The sequence below is a fragment of the Papio anubis genome, chromosome 16, assembly GCF_008728515.1.
Source record: "Papio anubis isolate 15944 chromosome 16, Panubis1.0, whole genome shotgun sequence".
Classification (NCBI taxonomy): Eukaryota; Metazoa; Chordata; class Mammalia; order Primates; family Cercopithecidae; genus Papio; species Papio anubis.
The window spans coordinates 73,267,888-73,286,875 of record NC_044991.1 but is presented as its reverse complement, the minus strand read 5'-3'; the positions used below and the strand labels follow the sequence as shown (position 1 = coordinate 73,286,875).

The following is an 18,988-nucleotide window of genomic DNA, read 5'->3' as shown; positions in this document are numbered from 1 at the left end:
GGGCAGGGATACATAGAGAAGTGGACAGATTCGAGAAAGATTTGAGAGAAAGGCTCTGGTGCACTGAATGTGGGGGCAACAGATGACTCCACTGTGGCAGACTGCATTTCCCAGTGATGGCCACAACCACATCTCAGAGTGGGACTTTGATATTCTTCCCATTGAGAGATGGGGTTCTACGCTCCCTTCCCTTGAATCTGGCCAGGCTTTTGTGACTCTTGAAACTGTCATAGAAGGCAACACAGCTCCTGCCTGGTTCTCTTAACCACTCCTTCAGAGCCCTGAGCTTCATGTGAGCAGTACAACTGCCCTGAGGCCGCCATGAAGTGAGGAAGCCCTCTCTCCACAAGCCTGTGCAGAGAGACCACGTGGATAGGCCCTAAGACTACATGAAGAAAAAATGCCTAACCAAGCCCCTCTGAAAACCCTGATTTCCAGAAACTATGAATAAGGATAAAATGGTTACTTAACACCACTAAGTTTCAAATTTGGAAAACTTATCCTTCAAATTCTGTCTCTACTGACTTGGCCAGTTATCCACTTCTAACCCTCATAAGGGAGATTTAACATTCTCTATTTGGGTTATTTGTAAGGGACCCTGAAAATTGGTGACACGTGGAAAATAGCTTTTAGGTAGTTTATCTCTGCAGTTTTAATTTGTAAACCAGCCCAGTGATTTGCAAACCTCAGAGAGTTTTTTAAAAAAATAAATAAATAAATATTCTCAAGTTCTACCCTGGACTCAATGAATAAAAAACTTCAGGAAACAGTGAGCCACCAACTCAGCTGACCTGCCTGACTCTGACATTTTCCTTTACCTTTCTGTATGATTATTAGAGTCACATTCTATTTACATACCACAACACTTGTAGGCAAATTGGAAAATGGATCCTTTGAATTTCAGGTGAAGGAGGGTATTAATCAGATGAATCTGGTCATTTGAGTAGCACAAACAAGATTCGCTTACCTACATTAAAGATAATTATCTTTAAATATTTTCACAAGTATACTTTACATGGCTTCTGGAAACAGAATATCTAAATACATTCCATCTAGAGTAACATAATTGAAACAGTACAGAATGCCTCAAAAAGAGACAGCTATATAAACAATTGATATCCCTGAACTTGATCCTCCTGTAGAAAATAATGTATATGGTAAATAAGAAACACAAAAATGGTTGAGCAGTATTATTTGAGGAAAGAGATAATCTAATTACACTTACTTAGGGCATCATGCATCAAAACTGATTTTAGGCTGGGCTCGGTGGCTCACGCTTGTAATCCTAACACTTTGGGAGGCCAAGCCGGGCAGATTGCCTGAGCTCAGGAGTTCGAGATCAGCCTGGGCACGGCAAAACTCCATCTTTACTAAAACAGAAAAAAAAATTAGCTGGGTGTGGTGGTGTGTGCCTGTAGTCCCAGCTACTTGGGAGGCTGAGGCAGGAGAATTGCTTGAACCCGGGAGGCAGAGGTTGCAGTGAGCTGAGATCGTGCCACTGCACTCCAGCCTGGGCAACAGCGAGACTCTGTTTCAAAAAAACAAAACAAAACAAAACAAATCACCAAAAAAAAAACAAAAAAACCTGATTTTAATTGGATTAAAGTTTTAATTATTAAAAGGGAGAAAGAATCTAATTACACCTACCCATGACATCATGCATCAAAACTGACTTTAATTGGGTTAAAGATTTAATTATCAAAAGGGAAAAAAGAAAGTCATGGTAAAATTAGGAAAGGAAAACATGTATTTATTTAGTCTTCTGGAGAGAAGAAAGTCCAAAGTCAAAAATGGATCAGGACTGGGGGGCCTGGGGGAGAATCTGTTTTCTTGCCTTTTCCAGCTTCTAGGAGCCACCTGCTTTCCTTGGCTCCTGGCCCCATCTTCTGTCTTCAAAGCCAGCAGTGTAGCATCTTTCTCTTCTCTGGCCCATGCCTCCTTCCTTCCCTCCCTCCTCTTCTTCTGTCATCACATGTTCTCTGATTCTGAGCCTCCTACTTCCGTCTTATAAGAACTCTTGTGATTACATTGAGTGCACCTAAGTAATCTAGGACTATCTCCCCATCTCAAGATCAATGACATCTGCAAAGTTCTTGTTGCCGTGTAAGGTGACATATTCACAGGTTCCAGAGATCAGGGCGTGGACTTCTTCAGGGAGTCATTATTCTGACTACCACAGTTGTACAGAGCTATACTGACATGGTAGGTGTCACCAAGGCTGGGCTTCAAGCCAGGTAACCCTGCCAAAGAAGCTCTCTACTGGCTGGGAGGGACTTTAGGGTAGTCTTTCAACAACTCTCTGAACCACCTCTATCAGCATACAACAGAGCTTGTCAAGTATGTGAAGTTCCATTCTGATTCACTGTGTTTTACAGAATCTTGCTTTGAGAAGGTATTAGTTCTACTGGGCTCACCAGAAATTTGTGATATGGTCTCAACAAAGTCCCCTCCACCCCCACTCCAATGTCCTAGGCGACCAGAATTCAGTGATCACTCAATGATCAGTGAAATTTATTCCCTCTGTCAACAGAGTAGCCCATGAAAACCCAAGGGCCTCTGCTTTCTAGGAATGGTCTAACAAATAGCACAAGCAAATCTATAGGAAGACACAAAGTGTGATGTCATCAAGTGAACCTACAGAAGGTGAGATCTATGAGCTAATGAGCCCACACGATGAGCCAGGCATGATTCTAAGAGTGATATGTGCTACCTCATTTAACTTAGCTTACTTCATCCTGACCTTCTGACTATTCTTACATGCCTTTTACAGATGAAGGAAGTGAGATGCAGGAAGGTTAAAAGCCAAAGCTTTCCCAGCTAGGAAGTGGTGGAGAAAGAAGTGAACATAGACCATCCAGATTCCACCATTTATGTTCTGATCCACCAAGACTTCATAAATGGCAAATTCCCTCAATAAACTTGGACCAAGGAAGCTGGAGGGTGGGATATCTGTTTGCATGGCACACTAGATAAATTCCCTGGGGCAGCACAGGCAGGTCCCAGAAGGTCGTGGAGCCTGTAAAGTGATGCAGAAACCTCTTCTCCCCCACTCTCGGTGCCTGTCTCCTAGCCTCTTTCAGACGGCCCTATTAACCAAGGACTTCCACCAAGACCTGCAAGGACAAATGTGGAATGTCTTGGCTTTTTTCTTTTTGACAGAGTTTCACTCTTGTCGCCCAGGCTGGAGTGCAACGGCGCTATCTCAGGTCACAGCAACCTCTGCCTCCAGGGTTCACGCGATTCTCCTGCCTCAGCTTCCCAAGTAGCTGGGATTACAGGCACATGCCAACACGCCTGGCTAATTTTTCTATTTTTAGTGGAGACAGGGTTTCACCATGTTGGCTAGGCTGGCCTTGAACTCCTGACCTCAGGTGATCCACCCGCCTCGGCCTCTCAAAGTGCTAGGATTACAGGCATGAGCCACCGCGCCCGGCCATGTCTTGGCTCTTACTAGGTCATGTAAGCCCTCTGAGAATTGTATATAAGAGATTTTAATCCCTTTGCCTGGAAAAAAAAAAAATGCATCTATGCACATAATGCTTCAGGGGGTTCTAGTCAAAAGGGTTTAGAACAAACACTGGCTGAGAAGGACACAACATCACTTCTGCACACTCCTGCCAAAGATGTATAACCTGAATCTAACAATGAATAAACATCAGACAAGCCCCAAAGAGGAACATTCTGTAAAATAAATGGCCTGTACTCTTCAAAAATGTCAAGGTCATGAAAGACAAAAAAGACTGAAGAACTGTTGTAGATTAAAGGAGACTCAAGAGACTTGAAAACTAAAGGCAACATGTATCCTAGATTGGATCCTGGACTAGGAAAAAAACACTGTTTTTTTCGCTCTGAAGAACATTACGGGGACCCTTTGTGAAATGCATATGAAGTCTGTAGATTAGGCAAGAGTCAGAGAGAGGGGAACAGAAAGAGATGGGTAGAAAGGGAGTTATAGAACAACTAAGCCATTCCTATGTGGTTTTATTCCATTATTTCGTCTCCACTCTTCTGCTTCATTCCTTCCATTCTAACCCCTCCCCTTTCATTCCTCCCTCCTTCTTTAAATTCCTTCCACACTAATCCACTGTATTTTTATTTTAGTAAAAGCAGGGTTTCCACTATGTGGCCAGGCAGTCTCAAACTCTGTTCCTGATCCGCCCACCTCCGGTTTCCCCAAAGTGCTGCATTCTGTGTGTTTCCACTACACCAGCCTCCCCCTCTCCCCTCCCCTCCCTCCCCCCTCCCCCCTCCCCTCCCTCCTCCCCCTCCTCCCCCTCCCTCCCTCCCTCCCTCCTCCCCTCTCCTCCCCTCCCTCCCCCTCCCCTCCCCTCCTTCCCCCCTCCCCTCTCCTTCCCTCCCCCTCCTTTTCTATCTCCACAGGGTCTCACTCTGTCACCCCTGCTGGAGTACAGTGTGCAATCATGGCTCAGCCCAGCCTCAGTCTCCTGGACTCAAGCAATTCTTCTGCCTCAGCCTCCCGAGTAGCCGGGACTACAGGTGCGCACCAGACCTGGGTAACTTTTTTTTCTTTTTTATCTCAAGTCCCCAAGAGGGCTTTATTTTTTCTTTCAACATTCTGTTCTGCAGCTTCCTTGGCTCTTTTTGCCCATATGCCGAAAATCCGGGCATTGGCATGGGCCATGTGGAGACTAGTCAAGGCTTTGACATTCTTCTCCTCCTCAGTGACGACTCGAGCTTTCTCCTTCTTGTAGCCATTCTGGGTGGGCATGACCGGTCCCGTCAGTTGAGCGGCCAGTTTCAGTTCTTCAGCAGAACTGTCTCCCTTCTTGGGGGGCCGAGGGCTTCCTGAGGAAGAAAATGAGTTTGGGGAGGTACTCCTTCAGCCGCTGTACATTGGCCTGCAGGGACAGCAGTGGACTTGTTCCACCTCCTCGGATCCACAAAAATGCCAATGATCCGGGCCACCTTCTTGTGAATGCCGGCCACCCTGAGCTCCTTCAGACTGAAGCCCCGGCCTACGCTTGCCTCCGTGTGGTACGGACTCACGATGGGCTGGCTGGGCCCGGATGCCATGCGGCGCGCCTTGGCTTGCAGGGCCCTGACTCTGCGGATCTTCCGTGCCTGCTGGCTGAACCACGTGGCCATGCGCCGCTGCCAGTCCTTGCGAAAGTGGGGCTTCAAGATCATGCCATTCCGGCTGGGCGCCATGGGTGCCTACCGCCCTCCTGTGCAGGAAAACAGCCAAGCAGAAGCAACACCTGGGTAATTTTGTTTGTTTGTTTTGTAGAGACGGGGGTCTCACTTTGTTGTCCAGTCTGATCTCAAACTCCTGGTCTCAAGTGATTCACCCACCTCGGCCTCCCAAAGTGCTGAAAATACAGGCGTGAGCCACTATGCTGGGCCGATAATTCTTTATCCTATTTTTTGAAACTTTTCTGTAAATCTGAAATTATTTGAAATAATTTAAATCTTTTTAAAAATCATAAAGTCTAGAGCCAGGTGCTTCATTACGGGTGCTTCATTATGGAGTAAATAAAAACTGCACCAAACCTGCATCCTTTCTGAGCTCTGCACACCCTCTCTACCTACAGAAAAAGGTTGACAAGAGTTCTCGTGAAACAAACCGGAGAACAGGATGGCAAAAAGTCCTGAAACTGTGCAGTGCAACCCAGGGACCAAAAGCTCAAGTCACTCATCTCCAGTGGTCTGTGACCCTGAGCATATCATTTAAGTTCTCAGTGCCTCAGTTGACTCATCTACCAAATTGACATCATGGTAGTATTTACCAAGGAGACTATCTATATGACGCTGGGAAAGGCGTTCTTAAACAAGACACTACATAGGAACCATAAAGAGGAACGTTGAAACATTTTAATTAAAATTTAAGACTTTTGAATGACAAGACACTATTAACAAAGTAAAATGACAAACCACAGAGAGAAGACTCAATCCGGACACAAGATCAGTATCCAGAATACGTAAAGAACTCCTATGAACGAATTTTTTAAAACCATAGGTAAACCTAATGGAAAAATGGGCCAGAAATGTGAACAGGCAATTCACAAAGAAAGAAACCTGGATAGCTGTAGGATAAGGTGCTGAATATCGCTCAATTCAATAAAATTAAAATGAAATCCACAAATATATCATTCACAGCCATCATCGTAGTCAAAAATAAATAAATGAATAAAGTCTGAAAATATCAAAAGTTGGCAAGGAAATTTACAAATGGTGCTTACACACTGCTGGCAGGAATATACTTCTTTAAATAATACTTCTTTGGCGAGTAATCTTGCTAAATCTTGTAAAGTTTAAAATGTGATCTACTACAAAGATAGCAATTCCACTCCTAAATGAGTATCCTGGAAAGCTCTGAAATGGGTACCCAAGGAGATATGCACTAGCAGGTTCAACGCAGCACCATTTGTAAAAAGAAGCAGGGCCGGGCGTGGTGGCTCACACCTGTAACCCTAGCACTTTGGGAGGCCAAGGCAGGTGGCTCACTTGAGGTCAGGAGTTCGAGACCAGCCTGGCCAACATGGTGAAACCCCCATCTCCATTAAAAATAGAAAAATTAGCTTGGCGTGGTGGCAGGCGCCTGTAATCCCAGCTACTCAAGAGGCTGAGGCAGGAGAATCACTTAAACCCAGGAGGCACAGATTGCAGTGACCTGAGATCGCACCACTGTATTCCAGCCTGGGCAACAGAGCGAAACTCCGTCTCAAAAACAACAACAATAACAAAAATCAAAACAAAACAAAAACTTAACTTCCTTAGTACAGATACATAAACTGTGGCTGATTCATACAACACAATACTAGACAACAAATAAAATAAAAGACAGTAGAGCAGTAGTTCTCAAACTTCAGGGTATATTGAAATCATCAGAAGGGCTTGGTAAAGGACATATGACTGGGTCCTACCCCTAGAGTTTCTGATTCATTCAGTGGAAATTTGCATTTCTAACAAATTATCAGATGTTGCTGATGCTGCTGGTCCAGGGACTATGCTTTAAGAACCAGTAAACTAGTTACATGTTTCAACACACTTAAATCTTAAAAACCTAGTACAGTTTTAAAAAAAAGTCATAAGAGGATATATAAACTGTGCCTAAACACTATTAAACAACACTATACAGTTTATGGATATATCTTTTATGATAAAAGTACAAAATATAGGCTGGGCACTCTATAACTGGGCTCATGCCTGTAATTCCAGTGCTTTGGGAAGTCAAGGTGAGAGGATCCCTTGTGGCCAGGAGTTTGAGGCCAGCCTGGGTAACATAGCAAGACCCTGTCTCTACAAAAAAACAATTTTTAAAATTAGCCAGACATGGCGGTGTGTACCTGTAGTCCTAGCTACTTGGGCGGCTAGGGAGGCTGCCGCAGTAAGCAAGAGCACCACTGAACTCCCGCCTGAGCAACAGAGTGAGACTCTGTCTGTTAAAAATAAAATTAAATTAAAAGTACAAAATATACATGGGAATGTATTTCAGGGGAGTGATTACCTGGAGGGAGATGAGGGTGATAGAAGGGTCTTAGCTGTTTTTTGTTTGTTTGTTTGAGACACAGTTTTTCTGTTGTTGCCCAGGCTGGAGTGCAATGGTGCAATCTCGGCTCACTGCAACCTCCACCTCCCAGGTTCAAGCAATTCTCCTACCTCAGCCTCCTGAGTAGCTGGGATTACAGGCAGACGCCACCATGCCAGGCTAATTTTTGTATTTTTAGTAGAGACAGGGTTTCACCATGTTGGCCAGGCTGGTCTCGAACTCCTGATCTCAGGTGATCCACCTGCCTTGGCCTCCCAAAGTGCTGGGATTACAGGTGTGGGCCACTGCGTCCAGCCAGCTTTTATATCACTTCATTTCTAAAGCACGTTAGCAAAAGCGTTTACATTTGTTTAATCACAGTGGTGAGTAGAAAGGTATGTATGTGATGTATGTTTGAAATGTTAAGGAATGTTTAAAGTTTAAATCATTTAGCATTCATCACACAGGGTTTCTGTGTAAATGAGGTAATGTGAAAGTTCTGGGTAAAGATGGCAAGATGAAGTTGGGTCACAGAATCTCTGTCCCTGTATATGTAACCAGAAAAATAATAATTAAAAACTTAAATTAAGAGATACCAGACCAGGTACAGTGGCTCACAACTGTAATCCCAACATGTTGGGAGGCCAAGGAAGCAGGCTTACTTGAGCCCAGGAGTGTGAGACCAGCCTAGGCAACATGATGAAACCACATCTCTACAAAAAAATACAAAAATTAGCCAGGCCTAGTGGTGTGTGCCTGTGGTCCCAGCTGCTCAGGAGGCTGAGATGGGAGAATCACCTGCGCTCAGGAGGTTGAGGCTGCAGTGAGCCCTGATCATGTCATTGCACTCCAGCCTGGGTGACAGAGGGAGACCCTGTCTCAAAAATTAAAAAAAAGAAAAGAAACAAGCACCTCAACCTCTAAATGTTTTTCAGTCTTTTTCTTTACCTGAATCTGTTAGAAACTAAGATCGCTTCTAATGAAGAAACATCTATTTAAAATTCAATGATTCTTTCAGTGTACAGTTGCCAGATAAAAATACAGGACATCCAGTTAAATTTTAATTTTAGAAAATCAATAAATAATTTTTTAGTATAAATATGTCCAAAATATTGCATGGGGCATACTTTTTAAAAACGTAATTTTTGTTTATTTATTTATTTTGAGACAGGTTCTCACTCTGTCACTCAGGCTGCAGTGCAGTTGCGCGATCATAGCTCACTGCAGCCCCAACCTCCCAGGCTCAAGCAATCCTCCCACCTCAGCCTTCTGAGTAGCTGGGACTACAGGTGCATGCCACCACATCCGGCTAGTTTTTTTATGTTTTGTAGAGCCAGGGGTCCCTCTGTGTTGCTCAGGCTGGCCTCAAACTCCTGGGCTTAACCAGTTCTCCTGCCTTGGCCTCCCAAAGTGCTGGAATTATATGAATAAGGCACCATATCCGGCCCAAAATGTTTAGTTTATTTTACTTGTATTTATTAAATCTGACAACTCTACCTCAGTGTCACTCAGGGATCTTTATAAACATTAGCCATAGTGCACAGGATGTAAAGTGTTTTCCTTTCATACAAATGAAAGATGTAACAGGAAAATGTGGTTGTAATTGAAAAAATATAGGACTTTGAATGAAGACTTGGGTTCTGAGTTCTAGTTTCCACTTGACTTCTTAGTAAATGTATGGCTTTAGATAAGTCACTTAACCTAAACATCAGGTTCCTCACACTCTATAAGATGATTGGAGGCTGGGCACGGTGGGCTGACACCTGTAATCCCAGCACTTTGGGATGCCGTGGTGGGCGGATTACAAGGTCAGGAGATGGAGACCATCCTAGCTAACATGGTGAAACCCCATCTCTACTAAAAATACAAAAAATTAGCCTGGCGCGGTGGTGGGCGCTTGTAGTCCCAGCTACTCAGGAGGCTGAGGCAGGAGAATGGCGTGAACCCGGGAGGCGGAGTGTGCAGTGAGCCGAGATCATGCCACTGCACTCCAGCCTGGGCGACAGAGCAAGACTCTGTCTCAAAAAAATAAAAAAATAAGATGTTTGGGCTTGTTTGTTTTTGAGCATCAACTATATTCCAGGAACTTCACATGCATGATTTCACTTAATCCTCACAATTACCTCATGAGGAAAGTGTTAATATCACTATTCTCAAGACAGGTACCCGTGGCTTGGTTGAAGCTCTGTGAAAGCACGGACCATCACTTTCTTGTTAACTGCTGTGTCCTTTGTGTCTAGCATGGTAAACCTAGGAGGTACTCAACACATATCAAATGTACGAAAGAAGACCCAAACTCACATAGCTATATTAAGGGACAGAGCTATGATTTGAACCCAAATCATTTTGATTTCAAAATCTTCATCTTTTTTCTTCTAATGAAATTTTTATTGGTGTATACTTTACATACAGTAAAATGCACAATTTTGGCCGGGCGCGGTGGCTCAAGCCTGTAATCCCAGCACTTTGGGAGGCCGAGACGGGCGGATCACAAGGTCAGGAGATCGAGACCAGCCTGGCTAAATACGGTGAAACCCCGTCTCTACTAAAAAATACAAAAAACTAGCCGGGTGAGGTGGCGGGCGCCTGTAGTCCCAGCTACTCGGGAGGCTGAGGCAGGAGAATGGCGTAGACCCGGGAGGCGGAGCTTGCAGTGAGCTGAGATGCGGCCACTGCACTCCAGCCTGGGCGACAGAGCGAGACTCCGTCTCAAAGAAAAAAAAAAAAATGCACAATTTTAAACACATGACTCTATAAACATTTACCTGTGTGTATATTTCACGTAACCACTATGGGATCAAGATATAGAACATTTCCATCTCCCTGAAATTTCCTTCAAGCTCCTCCCCAATCTATGCCCCCAGAGTTAACCTCTATTCTGACTTCTGTCACCAAAGCAGCCACTCTTTTTTTTTTTTTTTTTTTTTTTGACGGAATCTCGCTCTGTCGTGGAGTGCAGTGACCGCATCTCGGCTCACGGCAAGCTCCGCCTCCCGGGTTTACGCCATTCTCCTGCCTCAGCCTCCCGAGTAGCTGGGACTACAGGCGCCCGCCACCTCGCCCGGCTAGTTTTTTGTATTTTTTTAGTAGAGACGGGGTTTCACCGTGTTAGCCAGGATGGTCTTGATCTCCTGACCTCGTGATCCGCCCGTCTCGGCCTCCCAAAGTGCTGGGATTACAGGCTTGAGCCACCGCGCCCGGCCGCAGCCACTCTTAAGTACAGGTTTCTCCTCTCTTGGGTCGTGTCAGATGATATGCAAAGTATTCCTGAAAGTGTTTTTGCAAACTCAGGCTGCATCTGAGTGCTGCTGGTGTTTAGAATAGGTCTTTATGCCAGCCTGTTCATCACCAATACAAAAGTGAGATTTGGCGAGGTAGCTCACGCCTGTAATCCTACCACTTTGGGAGGCCGAGAGGGAGGATGACTTGAACCCAGGAGTTTGAGACGAGCCTGGGCAACATGATGAAACCCTGTACAAAAATTACCCAAAAAAGCCCGGCATGGTGGCACATGCCTGTAGTCCCAACTACTCAGGAGACAGAGGTGGGAGGATCACTTGAGCCTGGAAGGTCAAGGCTTGATTGCCTTGACAGAGTGAGACTGTCTCTATTAATTAATTAATTAATTAATTTTTAAAAATCAAAAATAAAATTTTAAGAGGCTATATTATGCCTTGCATTTGTCGAAATGGAAGGGTTTTACTCAAGATTGCCTTCTGATCTTACTTTCTGATTCTCTGCAGTAATCTTGTCTTAAAAAAAAAAAAAAAAAAAAAAAAACTACATGTTTTCTTTACCATAGGCCCTCTGGCTCTCCCTCCTGGGATATTCCTGAGCCCATTGCCTAGATATTTTTTAATCATCACTTAATTACCCTAAACGTGTCTGGCTTCATCCTATAAAGCAGTCTGAAATACTAAGAAAAATACCAGATTAAAATAAAACCAAATTGATATCTCAAAAAAAAAAATTCTCCACTATTGAATATGGTATTGAATTTACTCTTCCTTTCTTAATTTTTTTTTTCTTCATTCAACAGGTATTTGCTAAGCACCAAATGCTGCCCCTCCAGTTTGCTGTTTGAGTGGAATTGCTAATTGCCCTCTCCTGGCTGTCCTGTAAATCACAAGGCCAAGTTTTCATATGTTCTAGGAAACACACAATCTTTCTTTAGTACTGGCCACACATTAAACTATACCTTTCTTCCCTTACAGTAAGGGGTAACCCACTGTACACCAAATTTTAAGAGCCAGTGAGCTCAAAGATCCATCTGACAGAAATCAGACGGCCTCCATCGTAGCAGACTTTCATTTTACCCACTGGTCAAACTTTGGTGCCCACCTCTGAAGGGTTAGAGGCTTGTACACCAATCAGGTACCCCTTGACTTGGAAGGGAACTTCTCATCCCAGAAGACAATATCACTTGTGGTTAAAATAGCATGTTTGGGCATCAGGCCGCACAGGTTTGAGTCTGGCCATGCCACATACTGTCTGTGGGACCATAAGCAAATTAACTGGCCTCAATTGCCACATCTGTAAAATAGGAATATAGTATGTATATTATAGGGTTATTGTGAGGATTAAATGAGATGATATTTGTAAAGGATTCAGCACATGGTAGGCACACAATAGATGTTACCTATTATGTAAAGCAAACATCTAAATGAGAAGTCACCAAGTCCTGAGCACCTGCCTCCATACAAGAATCTTTCTTCATAAAATTAACTTGCTCTTCTATCAAAAATACTTATCAAACATTATATATTATCATTTGTTTATTGCTTGTATTCCCTAATAGGCCATGAGCTCCCTAAGCACAAGGATTTAGTCTACCTTACCCTCTACTCTCCACAAAACCAAGTGTATAGAAAACACTCTTTAAACGCTTACTACACAAGTCACTGAATACATCTTTTGGCTAAAGTCCACTACCCTCTTGAGGTACTGCCAATCATCTCTAAACCAACATTTTTCCCTAAGCTTGGTTATCTTAATCATCTAATTAATATGATTCTTCTTAAATTTTCATAGTATTAGGATCTATATTGGAGGGGAAGGAATAAGAATGAACATTTGTTAGGTATCCATTATTTGACAGACTTTATGCCTTTATTTCTAATTTCATACAGTCTTATAAAGTGGGAATTGGAATAACCCACTTTGCCTGTGAGTAAAGTTCTAGTTACACCCACTGAGAATCCCTATTTCTTTCCTTCACAGCGTTTATCTCAGTTTGCAATCACACACTCAAGTGTGATTATTTGCCTAATGCTATCTTTCACTAGACTGTAATCTCCAAGGTAGCAGAGAAGGGTCTGCATTTGCTCAGAATAGTGCCTAACAAGCAGGCATATAATAAGTATAGGGCTACCTAGTAGATATGTAATAAACATTCAGTGAATAAATGAGTGGAGTGAACATGGGGGTAGGTGTCAAAGAAATCTGGCTTCTTGTAGTGTTTAAATTCCCCAGGCACCATTTTTTCTTAGCAGGCAATAGTCACAAGGAGAAAAACTAGACCCCATGGAGTTTGAGGCGTTTCCAACACTAATAAAAGAGTACCTGATTCATATAGCTACGGCTGTGATTAATAGAGTGCATTTACTATTGTGTGAGCAAATCCCATTCCCTGTGATGAAATGAACAATACAACATTTTACAGGCTTCACGGTCAACAGTTACATTCTGGGAAATTTTTGACGTTGAACGAATATTCCAAGAACAAATAACTCAAGAAGAACCTGTGACTATATCTCCAGAAACCTTTTGCCGCTTGTCAGTGAAACTAGTAAGAGTACAGAGCCTATTTAAATATAAATTTAAATACAACATTTTCTCTACCTTTCTGCTCTCTTTGTTCCTTGTGATCCGGAGGTTACAGGACTATATATATATTCTCCAATACACGGGTGTACAGGGATTTGGGGTTTTTGTTTTCAGTTTTATGCAAGACTAAATCAAGGTATTTGGGGATTTGAATGTTCTGTTCCCACAGTTAGGGAGGAAGGAATGTGCTCCGAAAACAGAAGGAAAGTACTCTGGGGCGGGGGCTGGGGGAACCACCATGGGGCCCATCCTCAGCCTAGGACGCTGTTGCTAGGCAACTCCTTGCGTTCTCAACTCCCGCCCGAGAGCCACTTCCCGGCCCTCATTGCCAAGGAGATCGACGCCCCAACTCAGCCCTGCCGTAAACACGCGCGGTCTTGCGACAGTGCCGCGCCTGCCGCTACGTGCGCGTCCTCTGCCCCCATCTCCACTCTCCGCCCGGCCGCCATTGCCTCGTGCCCGCGCCGGTCGGTTGGTGGCGCCTTTGTCCTACGGCGGGCAGGTGGGCCGACGCGGAGGCGGCAGCGGCGGGCCTGAGGCGAAGGAGCGGCCGGGAGCCCGCCGCGCTGGTAGCGGTGAGTGCCGGGAAGCGGTGGCCGTCAGCCGAGACGTGGGTCTGACGGACAGGCGGTTGGGCGGGGGGCCTGGCCGGACGGGGAGGCTGAGGCGGGAAGGCCCACTCGACGCGCGGCCACGGCCTCGGCTCCTCTCCGGGTGCGCGCGGTGCTGCGCATGCCCGGTGCGGGGCGCGGCCTTCTCCGGCTCCCGTCAGGCCCAGGCCCGGCCGGCCGAGGCGGCCTGTGGTTTTCTGTGGTGGACGCAGGTCGGCGGCGTCGCATCGCAGCCGCCTGTCTGTGCACGAACGGTCGATCACTAGGAGTCCTCAAGGCTTCTCTGTCTGGTTGAGCCGCACGCCCCGCACCCCCTTGTCGAAACAGTGGAGTCGCTCGCCCGCGGGTCCTCAGCGAGTCAGTGGCGCAGTCGGGATTCGAACCGGCCCCAAGGCGGTCCGTGGCACCGGGCGTTCTCCAGGTGTGCAGCGCCGAGCGGTGTACGGAGCGCTGTCTCCCGTCACCGCCTCGCGGCTCCTGACCGCATTCTCGGGGTGTCTCCTTGTCGTGTGACACCTCACGCGTTTTGTAGGCGCGAACCTCGGGCCCAGAGAACGGGGAAAGGAACTGTGCCCGGGTTTACCACGTAGCTCAGCGCCAGCGTCCGATCCGGCCGGCTTTCCAGGCTCCCGGCGCGGGGCACTATCCGCTTCCCGCCAGCGGGCGAGGGGCTTTTCTTAGGACGGCGTTGCCCGCGTTTCAGTCTCGCGTTGCACCTTTATGTCCGTGGACCATCTGTACTGCTATTCACCAAATGTTACATTTTTTAAAAAATTCAAACTGACTCTTTTTTTCTCCTTAAATATATTTAAGGCGGCAACTTCAATCACAAACCGGGTACTGGAAAGCCAGTTATTTTTCTAATGTTTATAAAAAATAAATATCTGTCTGTTGAAATAAACAGTGCGTCCTTGTTCCTCCTGAAATTATTCTGCGTTCCACACTTTGGGAAACGCTGCCCGAGGAGTGTCTGATTAATTGTGGTTCTTCTGCCTTGCACCCCGTGCACAGAATTTTTCCCTGAGGCAAAGCAGATTCTCTGAATGCCCTGTAACAGCTTTCTTATTGTAAACTATTCTCATTGTTGACTTAAAAGTGTTAGTCCCAGGGAACTGCAAGAACTGTCCACTCAAGTGCACCCGGTGTGCCTCAGTTACAGCGTTGTGATGTCATAGCCCCCTGATGGATGGCTCATAAAAAGATGTTTCTACAAATGGTGGGGAAGTTTTTGTGAGTTTTGACAACTCTTAATTTAATGTTTTCTCTATGAGTCAGTCTGGGTGTGAAAACTAACTTGGTGTCGACTTTTTGCAACCAGTTAAGCCCATGCTTTGCATTGTGGATATTAAAAAATCACTTGACTATTTGTTAACATCTATTTCTTCCTTTATTGTAATTTCTTTGCCTTTCCTTGAGCTCATCTGTCACTCTTCAGATGGCCTTTGAAACCTCTGACACATCTTTTAACCTAAAACTTAGAAACACTGATTTTCCTTGTAGAATATACAATATGTAGCGAATCCATATTGCAGGGCTCATTAGAAGTTTTTCTAGATTCAGTTTGCTCAATGTTGCATACCTGTGAACACCACAAGTTTAAAGGAGGCATTGACAGATTAACTTATTTGTAAGTTAATAGTGTGTTCATAAGATCTGTTTATGTGAATGTAAGAGCAGATTTAATTTAATTCATTGACAGGAAAGTTCGATCAGTCAGTTCAGGCTTATTCAAGTTTTCTTCCCCTCCCCTCCGAAGGCTGCGTAAAAATACGTGTGTGTGTGTGTATATATATGTATATGTGTGTATATGTGTGTGTGTGTGTATGTGTGTGTGTGTATATGTATCTCCCCCTGTTAAAAACATGTTTCTTTGGGGTTACCTTGGTATGATCACAATGTAGAATTTACGTAAGGCTAAGGTCATTTTCTTCACATTTCTGAGAATTTGATTTAAGCCCGGCGTCCGTTTCAGAACTTCGGCAAATGGAAACTCATCTACCAGTGCTTGAGAGCTAAGAAAAAACAACTTGTTTGTTTTGTTTTTGTTTTTTTGAGATGGAGCTTTGCTCTTGTTGCCCAGGCTGGAGTGCAATGGCGCGATCTTGGCCCCCGGGTTCAAGCAGTTCTCCTGCATCAGTCTCCTAAGTAGCTGGAATTACAGGCGTGCGCCACCACGCCCGTCTCATTTTGTATTTTTAGTGGAAACGGGGTTTCTCCATGTTGGTCAGGCTGGTGTCAAACTCACGACCTCAGGTGATCCGCCTGCCTCTGCCTCCGAAAGTGCTGGGATTACAGGTGTGAGCCACCGCGTCCAGCCAGAATAAACAACTTTTGGAAAGACTTTAGAAGTATGATGAAAAAAGATTTAATGGTTTGAAACTTCATTTTAAATAATCGTTACAAGCAGTCCGTGTTTATGACCTGCAGATGGCAGTGCCTTTGTGTAATGTTCTACTACTGTGAGGATTAATAAAATTTAGTTGTGCTTTTAAGAATGGAAAATCTTCACAGGAAATATATTAAACTTTTTCTTCCCTTCAGTTTACATTGTTCTTTTGGTTTTGACTTCCCACATGAAGAATGAAACGTCTATTCCTGAAGTCACTGTTACTCTTAGTAGTAATGATAATAACATTACAGCCAGTAGTGCATATGGTAAATACTCATTTGCTCCTGCCCGTCATCTTATGAGACTGATAAACTAGTCCGATTTTTTTTTACATATAGGGAAATGATGACTCAAAGAGTTTAGATTTCTTGCCCCAGATCACATAATTAGTAGAACATATTCAAGACATCCTTGGAGATAATTGATTTCAGGGTCAAGCAAAATTGGGAAATGTTGAGATACAGTGGTGTCCTTACTCCAGAACTTCTCAGAGGCATTTATATGCTAAATATGTGCAATGTCAATATCCGAGAAAGTTATGATGCCTTTCTCCTGCTATCCTCCCATGTATATTTTGAAGTAATAGTGTTCCTCAGAACTGACTACTCTTTCTACTACGCTGTATTTCCTCTCTGTACCTTGTGGTTTATTAATGATTACTGCATATCTTTGAGACAAGTGCTTTTAAAGCTCAATATCAGCTTTTTTTCTGCCAAAATAGTTGTCTTGTGAGCAGCACATATGTTTGGACCATTCTGCTTAAGCAGAGTTAAACTGTCAAAAAGTTAAAAGAGCAGTGACTAACAGAATTATCCTCTATGTTACTCTCATTAATGAGAATCGTTAATGACAGGATCAGGGTAAAGCCACTGTCTCAAGCAGCAGTACATTAGAGAAATATGAAGTATATCGATAGCTAAATATATAATACCAGCATGCGTGCTGCTTTTTAAATGGTGGTTTTGTTACCACTAGATAAGAATATGGGGATGGTCATCTTCATTCTTTATCCTTTCACTTAAAAAAAGAGATAATAGGTCAACTGGACCAATTTTATGTTAAGGAAATAGTTCACCTCATAAGAATCAGAACTTTTCCAGACATCCTGTGTAGAGACCAGACAACTTTAGGCAAGGGTCAGGGTAGCTTAAGTTGCATTAAAAAACAGAATGTCTTGTCTCATATAGCTCTGTAAGGTATCTTAAGGCTGGGTACAGTGGCTCACACCTGTAATCCCAACATTTGGGGAGGCTGAAGTGGGAAGGTCCCTTTTGATAGAAGTTTGAGACCAACCTGGGCAACATGGTGAGGACCCTGTCTCTACAAAAAAAAATTAGCCAGGGTGGTGGTGCATGCACCTGTTTCCTAGCTACTTGGGAGCCATTTATTGAAAGTAAAATCATGACTTTTTCAATTTTTTTCTCCTTCAGTGTCATACCAATGGTCTTTGAAGAACGTTACTAAAATGGGCAATATTTTGAATGTCTTACATTTAAATACTCCCTCACCATATTTGGGGATAATATACATAAAGTTTCGTTAATTTGGCTTCATTGAGACTCTGTGATAGTTCAGTTTATAGCCCCCAATAGACCCTCTTGCCACTAGATTCTTCCTTGTCCATAGCAAAGTGTTTTGCAATCTGGATCTAGTCTTAACTCTGGCTTCATGTCATTCCTCTCTCTTTTCTTCCTCCTATCCCCAAGTTCCCAACACCAAACTTCCTGTAGTTTTTCTAATTTAATATGTCCTTCACACTATTCCTTTACCTTTGTATGTTCTGGGATGACTTTTCTCTTTCTGGTAACCTCCCACTCATTCCTCAGGACCCAGTTTAAATGTTATTTTTAAGCCTTCCCTGCCTCCTCCCCCTCCCGTTCACCCCTACCCGCTTCATACACACATTCTTCCCAGTCTCCCCTCTGCTGCGTTCCTCTCACCTGCCACACACATACACAAAATTAGGACTCCATTATCTCTGCCATAATCCCACTTTATATTATATTGTAATTATCTGTATACTTGTGCCTCTCCTTTGTTAAATAAACAGTGAACTCCAGGCCAGGCATGGTGGCTCACGCCTATAATCCCAACCCTTTGGGGGCTGAGGTGGGAGGATCACTTGAGCCCAGAAGTTCAAGACCAGGCTGGGCAACATAGGGAGACCGTATCTCCAAAAAAAAAAAAAAAAAAATTAGCTGCGTGTGGTGGTGCATGCGTCTTGTCCCAGCTACTCGGGAGGCTGCGGCAGGAAGATCCCTTGAGTTCAGGAGTTTCAGAACTGCAGTAGTTATGATTGAGCCACTGCACTCCACCCTGGACAACAGAGCTGAGACCCTGTCTTTTGTAAAAATGAACTTCTTTAAGGCAAGGACTTTAGCCGTGTCATTTCCACATGTGTAAGGTCTGGGACATGTGTGACACATAGTAGGCATTTGACATTATGAATCAGTGAAGCATTCAATGTATTAATTATAAGCTATCCTTTTCAAATTCATCACTTGTTCTCCACTTGTACAGTTTAGTTGAAAATTTGCTGGTTTTAAATAAACCTGTATTTTAAAATTTTTGCAGCTCAGACTCTTTTTGTAGTTTAGATTAGCTCAACCTTTGCAAATCCAAAACAGTTTTTTCTCGGCTGATTTTTCTCCTTGAGTCAACATAGCCAACACA

General features: G+C 44.1%; 2 protein-coding genes and 1 pseudogene across 7 annotated transcripts in view; 1 reads left to right on the top strand and 2 right to left on the bottom strand.

Moving 5' to 3' along the window:
* CD40 (CD40 molecule) overlaps positions 1–13,658 on the bottom strand; it is a 38,991-nt gene extending 25,333 nt beyond the window's left edge. Inside the window, exon 1 of one of the 2 annotated variants that reach the window (XM_031656003.1) lies at positions 13,331–13,658. The gene's annotated coding sequence lies outside the window, so the exon portion shown is untranslated. Of the gene's footprint in view, positions 1–1,225; positions 1,300–13,330 lie in introns of those variants that run through there. The other variant, XM_031656004.1, reaches the window with a different exon arrangement.
* LOC101003182 lies at positions 4,519–5,255 on the bottom strand (annotated as a pseudogene).
* Positions 13,659–13,743: 85 nt separating the features above from the next.
* The window catches only part of NCOA5 (nuclear receptor coactivator 5), a 29,980-nt gene continuing 24,735 nt past the window's right edge, over positions 13,744–18,988 (top strand). For 2 of the 5 annotated variants that reach the window (XM_009216011.4, XM_021920991.2), the window contains exon 1: positions 13,745–13,890. The gene's annotated coding sequence lies outside the window, so the exon portion shown is untranslated. Of the gene's footprint in view, positions 13,891–18,988 lie in introns of all 5 variants that reach the window. The other 3 variants (XM_003904663.5, XM_021920990.2, XM_021920989.2) reach the window with 3 other exon arrangements.